The 8,500-nt window shown below is 52.1% G+C and overlaps 1 protein-coding gene across 1 annotated transcript in view; it reads left to right on the top strand.

Annotated features, from left to right (window-relative positions):
- Positions 1-647: 647 nt before the first annotated feature.
- The window catches only part of RFTN1 (raftlin, lipid raft linker 1), a 203,783-nt gene continuing 195,930 nt past the window's right edge, over positions 648-8,500 (top strand). The window contains exon 1 of the mRNA XM_030876368.3: positions 648-890. The gene's annotated coding sequence lies outside the window, so the exon portion shown is untranslated. The remainder of the gene's footprint in view (positions 891-8,500) is intronic.

Below are 8,500 nucleotides of genomic sequence, written 5' to 3'. Positions count from 1 at the left end.
AAGCCCTGGCTTGGCTTTTCATTTATAGAATTGTCTCCTTGGCCGGCCTGAAGCTGCAGGCCAAGATGGTTCCCCAGATGTTCTCAAACCTTCTGGGCGCCTGTAGTAGGTGGGCTAGGGTGTGGCATGAGGACTGTGGCATTGTCCCGCTCCTTAAGCACTGTCTCCCAAGCAATAACGTAGAGCCTGGGGATGGCCCCACCTGTGGAATGGGGAGGATGAATGGTCCACTGTTACTGGTCCTCCCCCGCCCACTCCCAGCCATCAGCGCCTCAGAGGCAGTCGCCCTCCAGCACCCAAGCCCAAATTTTGAGGGCTCCGAGTCCCCCACGCGCGCTCCTGACGCACGCAACCTTGGTTACAAGGGGTCGAGAGGGTGGGCGGGGGAGCCACGGACCTCTGAGCCGTGGAGCGGCGAGGGTCACTGGCTGGGGGAAGCCGTGTGCAGCGCGCAGGTTGCCGGCCGCCTGAGGCGGCGGCGCGGGGCGCGGGGCGCGGAGGGGGCGCGGGGCGGGCCAGCTGCTCCCGCGGCGGCTCCCCCGAAGACGCAGCGCAGCATATTTTGCACATGAGTTCAGAGGAAGAGGAAGTGTAGCCGGCGGACGCGCGGCGGCGACGGGGGCGCGTCGGGGCTGGAGCCGGAGCGCGCCGGGCTCAGGGCGCAGCTAGCGGGAGCGCGGCGGCCGCGGGCTCCGCTGAGGGACAGACGCACGGATCGCAGGAGGGACGGACACACGAGCACGCCGCGCCGCCTGCCCCGTCCCCACCCCCTGGCGCCCACGCCTTCCCCGCGCCGCCTCCTCTGTATGGCACAAACTTTCCTCCCGGGACGGAACACGCTGTCTCCGGGAGCCCGCGCCCGCGCCTTCTCCTCGGCTTAGTCCAGAACGGTAGGTGGGCGCCTGAAGGATTCGGGATGGAGGCGGGCGCAGGCGGGGCGGGAAGCCGGCGGGCAGGGGGAGCCTGGCGGGGCGCCTCCCTGCAGGTTGCCGAGGCTGGGCGTGCTTCCCAGGCGCCGGGGCTGCCAGAGGGCCATCCCCGTCCCCTGCACCCCGGCCCGGATTGGATGGGGTCGGGGACAGGATCCATGGGACGCAGCGGTCTTGGGCCAACTTTTTTTGGGGGGAAAAAAAATCATCCCTGGCGAGCCATGGGGAGAGGCACCCCAGAGCAGTCTGTTGAGGGTCGTGGGCTCCGCATGCTCCGGGCGCCTAGGAAGGAAGCAGAGGGGAAGCTTCGAGGCTACAGGTGGGTGTAGGACACTGCTGCAGGGGGTCCTCGGCAAAGATCAGGCGGGAGCTGGCCCAGGAATCCAGGTTCAGGAAGGCACGAGGCCGGGGTGGGCTGAGGTGGAGGCGACTCCCGCTGCCCTTCTGCGTGCGCCCCGGGAGGTGCGTTTGTTCCCGGGGCAGCGGTGTTGGACGGGCGGGAGCAGACGTGCCGCGCGTTCAGAGGAAGCGCCGCGGCCAAGGGAGGCTCAGAGCCTCGGGGCGCGGGAAGTCCCCGTCACTGAAAACGGGTATCTCCCCTTCTGTAAAGGGGGTTTCTTCCCTCGTCCTCACCACTTTCCGAGGCCCAAGGGACGCCAGGGTGGACCTGGGTGAGGGCGGGGTGGTGGCGGCCTTTATTTCAGGAAGCCCCGTTGTCAGGCATGCACACCCCCCCTCCTGCGCCAGGGCTCATGCCCTTCACCTAGACTGCCGCTGTCTTTGGCAGCGGGACCCGCGTGGAGGCCAAGGTGCAGTAACCCAGGCGCCCTGCCTCCCTGGTGCTTGCACCTGGCTGCCCTGTGTCGTTGTGGGTGGTCCCCAGGGACGCTGGGTGGTGTCAGTGAGTTTGTTAGGGGGTTTAAGAACAAAAAAGTATTAAAAAAAAAAAAAAGTCTGGCACCAGTTCCTATGTTTGAGTGACTGCCCTGGTCTCCAGCAACCTGGTTTCCTTCTTGTAATTGGTACAGCTGTTTTCAGATGGTGGGCGCAGTCAGGCGAGGCGTCTTCCAGCCCCTGCCATCGTGTGTCATCTCAGGATAAGTGAGGCCCTGCCAGGAAGGAAGGCAGGCGTAATGTGAGCCACCTCTGGGCCCGTGCGTAGGGCTTGCCCTGCACCCCACGTGTCCCTGGCCACAGGGATTCCTAATTTGTACCTCTGAACAGCTGAATTCCCTACCAAGTTCAAGTGACCCCAGATGTCACCAAACCCCACAGAGGGGTTAAGCAACAAGCTGTTTGGGGCTCTTTGGTGCGTGTGCGTGCTAACCTCAGTGAAATCACTTTAACCTCAGAGAGAGCTCTGCATCCTCTTTTGCCTTAAGTGGGGTTTCTGGCCTGACAGCTGTGAGGACACCCCTCTGGCTGCATTTGTATAGCAAGTCGCTGGGTTGCTTTTTCTTTGTTTGTCTTTTGGCTGCATGGACGTGGGACAAATGGAAGAGAGGTGTTGTACCGTTAGCTAATAGATTTGGTGCAGGAACTGAAAGAGAATTAATTGGGAATACGAGTCAGTGAGTTCTTTTTCTCCCTCTTGAGCAGGAATTTTTGGCCTCCATTCAAATAATTGCTTTGTCTGTAGGGAAACAGGCAGAAAATCTTTGGCATGAGTGATGTGAGTTCCTCTAAAGCTACTTGTGTTCTTCCAGTCTTAACTTTTCAGCAGAATCGAAATTATGTGGGCCCATGGCTTGGTGGGCATGGGTGTCTTGCTAAATTTCTAAGTTGGTGGGCTAGGGAGAGGGCCCTGTGACTCTTTCCCCCACCCACCTCCTTTTAAAAAATATAGAAAAGGCTTCCCTGGTGACGCAGTGGTTGAGAGTCCGCCTGCCGATGCAGGGGACGCGGGTTCGTGCCCCGGTCCGGGAAGATCCCACATGCTGCGGAGCGGCTGGGCCCGTGAGCCATGGCCGCTGAACCTGCGCGTCCAGAGCCTGTGCTCCGCAATGGGAGAGGCCACAACAGTGAGAGGCCCGCGTACCGCAGAACAAAACAAAACTATATATATATATATATATATAAAAGTTGCAAAAACAGTGACCACCCAAATACCCGTATCTAGAGTCTATAATTTTACAATATTGGCTTTATTACACATCCGTCCATCTAGTCATCCCTCTATCCATCCATCAGCAACTTATTGTTTTATGCATTTTAAATTAAATGACAGACATTGGTACAGGTCACCTCTAAACGTTTCAGCACACATTTCATTATTTAGAGTTCAATATATGTTCATGATTTTCTTAAGGTAAAATTTATACATATGGTGAATTTTTACATACATACATATCTCCATATAGTGAAATGCACAGACCTTGAGGGTAACATTTGCATAATGTTTCGACAGACACCTACACCTGTGTAACCCTCATCTCTATCAAGTAATGTCGCCATCACCCCCAGAAAGTTCCTTCATCCCCATTCCCAGTCAGTCCCTGCCCTCACCCTTTGTTTCTCACTCAAAGTTAGTTTAGCCTGGTCCTGAACTTCATGTAAGTGGAATTCCACTTACAGTATTTATTCCACTTTACAGTATTGTGTAAAGCTTCTTTCAGTCAGCATGTTTTTGAGGTTCACCCATGTTTTATGTACCAGTAATTCGGTCTATTTTATTGCTGAGTTATAGTCCGGTATCTGTTTATAATGCAGTTTGTTTATGTATTCCCCTGTTGATGGACACATGAGTTATTTCCAGGTTTGGGGGGTATTGTGAATGGAGCTGCTGTGAATATTTGTATACAAGTCTTCCTAGGGACATACGTTGTCATGTCTTGTGGGTAAATGGAGTGGGATTGCTGGGTCATAAAAGAGATGTATGTGAACCTTATGAGAGGCTGCCCGACCTTCTCCCAACATGGTTGTACCATGTTACACTCCCGCCAGCGAAGAATACAAATGTGAGATTCCAGATACAACAACTCATCTTCCTAGCCCAAAGTCAAGAGCGTGGTAGACCAGTGTTCTTCTGGGGCCCGAGGGAGCCAGTAATTGGAACATCTGAGACAGTCTGGACCATGCTGTTCATAGCTGGAGGAGCTGAGAGAAATCCCTGACTCTGCCAGTAAATGGGTTTACTCTTAAATTATTGCAGACAGTCAGACAAATATTTTATTTTTAAAGATCTTCAGAGAAGGGAATTCCATAGGGGAACGTCCCCTTGCTTGTGAAAGAAGATCGACTGCTTTCTATATAAAGAAAAATAAACCCCAAACCCCAAAGAATTCCACTAAACTTCTGCTTCGAAACTCCTGGGGGATTTCTGGCGTAGTGGTCTGGTTGCTGTGAATCTGGTGGAGATTCCCGTTGGATTTCACCGGCTGAGGCAACTGGCTGTTGAAAGCGGTTGTGTTTGCTTTGTGAGACAGGTCAGATTTGGCTTTTTGAAGGCTGCGAGAACAGCTTTCCTGTTAAAGTGATGTGGCCTGTCAGTGAGAAGCATGGCCTGTCAACACCCCTCTTATTGTCCTGGCTGAGAAAATGGGCCGTTCCCTCTCAGGTCCCCTTGCACCTTCGTCCCCGTCTGTGGGCCTGTAGCCAAACCTGGTCTTGGCTGATATAGGAAGTAGGAACGGAGCTCCCTGCCTATGTGAGACCCAGGATGAAGCTTTGACATCTCGCTGAGGTGTCTCACTGAGGTCAGCTGACAAGTGGTACAGAGTCTTAAGACATTGGCCTATGTTTGGGGACTGTTCCCTTCATGCGCGAGCCTAGTACATTGCCTGCTGCAGGGTAGAGGCACAGAATAATTCTCATGGTGCCCATCTGGGTGACTGCCTGTCTGGACGTTGTCCCAGATGTCAGGACCCCAAGACGTATTTTACTAGAGGCCACTTTACTATAGCCCGTGAAACAGGTTCAAAGTGTTAGGAAAACTTTGCCAACTGTAAACTTCCATTCTAGTAGCACCGTTTTTATTTTATTACAGATTTTACTATTGCTGTTGACAAAATTATCATTATAGCTACCCCTTGCCAGGCGCCCATTCTTTGCCAGCCACAGTTAGGCTCGTCACGTGCGTGCTCTGAATCTAATCCTCGTGAGAGGCAAATACTATTATTATCTGCACTTTGGCCTTGAGGAAACTGAAGCTTAGGGAGTTAGGGAACTTGCCCCAAGTTCACATTTTCATGTTTCCTGGACATTAAGGGAAGAGGCTATGACCTTCTGGTTTCGCAAATGCAGATTCCATCTGCAAGCATAGATTTCCAAATACACGAAGCCGTCGTAGAAGAGAAATGTAAGCTGGATGGGGGATGGAAGTTGGAACAAATGACACACTGGAATCACTTTCTTAAGTTTTTTGCCTGTTTCTTTTTGTTTCAGGCTTTCTGAGATTTGGGGCACCTGGAGCCTGGGTAGAGGTGCTAATTTTGGTGACAATTTAAGATATGATTTGTTGTGATGATTGTAATTTTATCGTAGGGAAAGGAAGACGTGGCCAGCTGTTTGGTTTGAGCGTCTGTCTGTCAGCTCACTTGTGGCTGGGCTGTCCACTACAGTAGCCACTGGCTACATGTGGCTATTTACATTTAAATGTCAATGAATTAAAAGGAAATACAATTTAAAATGCAGTTCCAGTGTCACCGGCCACCTTTCAAGAGCCCTAGAGCCACATGTGGTTATTGGCGAGCGAATTGGACAGAGCAGATGTATTTTCATCCTGGTTGAAAGTTCTGTTTGATGGGGCTACTCTGTACTAAGCATTTCTCTTTTGTCCTTCAGTTTAAGAATTGGCCACACTCTTGGCTAAAGCTTAGGCTGTTTTTCACTGACAAAGAGATAAATTTAGGCAGACATTTCTTTTATGTTTATAAAAAGGTTTGTGTGTGTGTGTGATCCTTCCTCCCATTCACATTCAGTTTTTGACATAAATTTGAGTTTCCCTTTTCTCCTGGTCCCCCAAAGGGGCTCTCGTTATTATCGTTGTGTATTTCACCAAGATGCGTCCTCTGAAAAGATCGGTACAGCGGGCAAGCGATGGCCACTGCTTGAGGCCCTGTTAATTTCCTCGCTCTCCAAAGAATTCAGTTCAGCGTTTAAATATGCATTTGTGAGACTTACTCCCTACCTGGGCTGAATTCAGGAAGAAAAAGTGCTCTCAGCGGGGCCAGAACCAAAGAGCTAGAAAATCAGGTCACATTCTATGTGTGATGGCTACCTGCCAAGACTGAGGTGGAGCAGGCATCCTTTGGGGTACCTGGGGGCTTCGTTAGGGGGTTTTCCTGGGTCGGGCCTGCCCCTGTGGTGTCGGGAGCAGCGGAGGGGCCGCAGCGTCGTGTCTGATGGTGCAGGATGGTGATGGAGGGACGTCCCCTTTACGGGGTGTCCACACTCAGGCTCGGTTCAAAGGAGAGGGGCGCCAGCCCACGGGGGTCAGTGGGGAACCCAGAGCCCCCAGAGCTGGGAAGTCAACATCAGCTATGTTTGCTCAGCTTGTTTGATGCTCCCCAACTCTCGTGCTACTTCATGAAGCTGTATTGGATGTTTCCACACTTTTTCAACCAGGAAGCCAGCTGCACTTCACTGACAGCGTTCTTTGGCTTTTAAAACGAAACTGTCCCATTGTGTTGTTCCATAGGCAGAGCCCCTGGATGGGCAGCATTTATTCTTTGCAAAGGATTATCAGCTTCCGTGTGTGTGTGTGTGTGTGTTGTGTGTGTGTGTGTGTGTGTGTTGGAAGTCCCAGATTAGTATTTCACCCCGAGGAAATACTTCTGAGGAACCTTCAAGTTTTATGGAATAACTCCCAAATTACTCAGATTTGGAGAAATTTTGGTAATAGACCTTATCCATTAAAGTCAGATGAGAAGAGGTTAGGTTAATCACAGACTCTGGTTAATGGAACGTGACCATATCGTGTATTACAAGATTTTGGAAATGCAGAGTACAAGAAATCAGACTGTTCATCTAAACACTTCTTTAATTTAGAGAGGTCTTTGGGGATTTTTCCAGTGTCTTGGGACACTTTATAAGCACCCTTTCGGTGTGGTGTAATTATAGCAGGTTAACAGGGATCTTTGTCATGGATAACAAGTAGTACTAGTAATAGTACTAATAATGGTTAACATTTAGACAGCCATTTCTAGGTGCCTGAGCTCTTCTAAGTCCTGTTAAATTAACTTACTTAGTCCTCACCCTGCAAGTGGATTCTGCGGTCATCCCGATTTTATAGTGGAGAACCCTGAGGTTAAGTGGCTCCCTTGACGTCACTCGGCTAGGAAGTAGGAACCCTCGAACTTTAACCAGGCACTCTGGCTCCAGAGCGTCACCAGCCCCTGTGCTGTGCTTTTAAAAAGGCGAACTTGAGAGCAACAGGCAAATACTCCAAAGGCCCTTCCCATCCTTTTCCAGATAATAGGCACCTTTCCTTCTCCGGGAGTCTGTTGACGGAGTAGGTGTTACTGTGCATCTCTTGGGGCAGGGCATTGGGGTAGTTGTTGTTGAGGATGAAGATGTAACTGCCTTCGAGGAGTTTGCTGTCCCATGGGAAGATGGGGCGGTACCCAAAGCTCCAGAGCTCTCTCCCTTGAGCTGTGGACTGGTCCATCCGGCTGCCCACCCCACCTCCCCTTGGTTGGAGTTAACGCATCCAGGACAAACTCCGGTCTGCTCTGGCCCAACTGCTCCTTTCACGGTGTGCCTGTCTTGGGAGGTGGTCGCTGCAGCTTTACAGGTGCTCAGGCCACAAACCTGAGAGGGGTCTCGGATGCCCTCTTTTTCTCATGCCCTGTCTCCAAACCACTAAGAAATCTCACTTCCTACCTTCAAAACGTATCCAGAATTTGACCTCTGCTCACACCTCATCACCACCTGGTCTCCCTGTTCCCAGGGTCAGAGTGATCATGTCTCCCTCGGGGCTCGAAACCCTCTGAGGTCTCCCATCTCACTGGGGACAAAGCCAGCATCCTGACCACGGCCACCCAGGCTACCCCACCTCCCCGGGCAGGTCCAGGACCTCCCGGCCTGTTTGCACTCGTGGCCACCTGCTCCCTCATCCCAGCGCTCGCCCTGTCACCTTCTGGGGGAGGCCTTCCCTGATCACGCTGTTTTTTTTTAAATTGTGCCCTCCCCTGTACTTGCTAATGCCCCTCTCTGCCTTACTTGTCTTTACATGACATACTTTTTTTTTTTTGCGGTACGCGGGCCTCTCACTGTTGTGGCCTCTCCCGTTGCGGAGCACAGGCTCCGGACGTGCAGGCCCAGTGGCCATGGCTCACGGGCCCAGCCGCTCCGCGGCATGTGGGATCCTCCCGGACCGGGGCACGAACCTGCGTCCCCCGCATCGGCAGGCGGACTCTCAACCACTGCACCACCAGGGAAGCCCTATGTGACATACTTTTAAACTTGAACTTCATTCATTATTCTTATGTGTCTGCTCCTGGAAGTAAGGTCCACGAGGGCGGGGTTGTTCTTGTTTTGTTTTGTCTTTGTCTCTGTTTCACTTCGGTATCCCCAGCACTTGGAACAGTGCTTTGCACCTACTAAGCGCTCAGTGAAGGAGGGCGTGATGG

This window comes from Globicephala melas, chromosome 4 (assembly GCF_963455315.2).
Source record: "Globicephala melas chromosome 4, mGloMel1.2, whole genome shotgun sequence".
Lineage (NCBI taxonomy): Eukaryota > Metazoa > Chordata > Mammalia > Artiodactyla > Delphinidae > Globicephala > Globicephala melas.
Note: the sequence above shows the minus strand (reverse complement) of the source record. Positions and strands in the feature narration are given on the sequence as shown.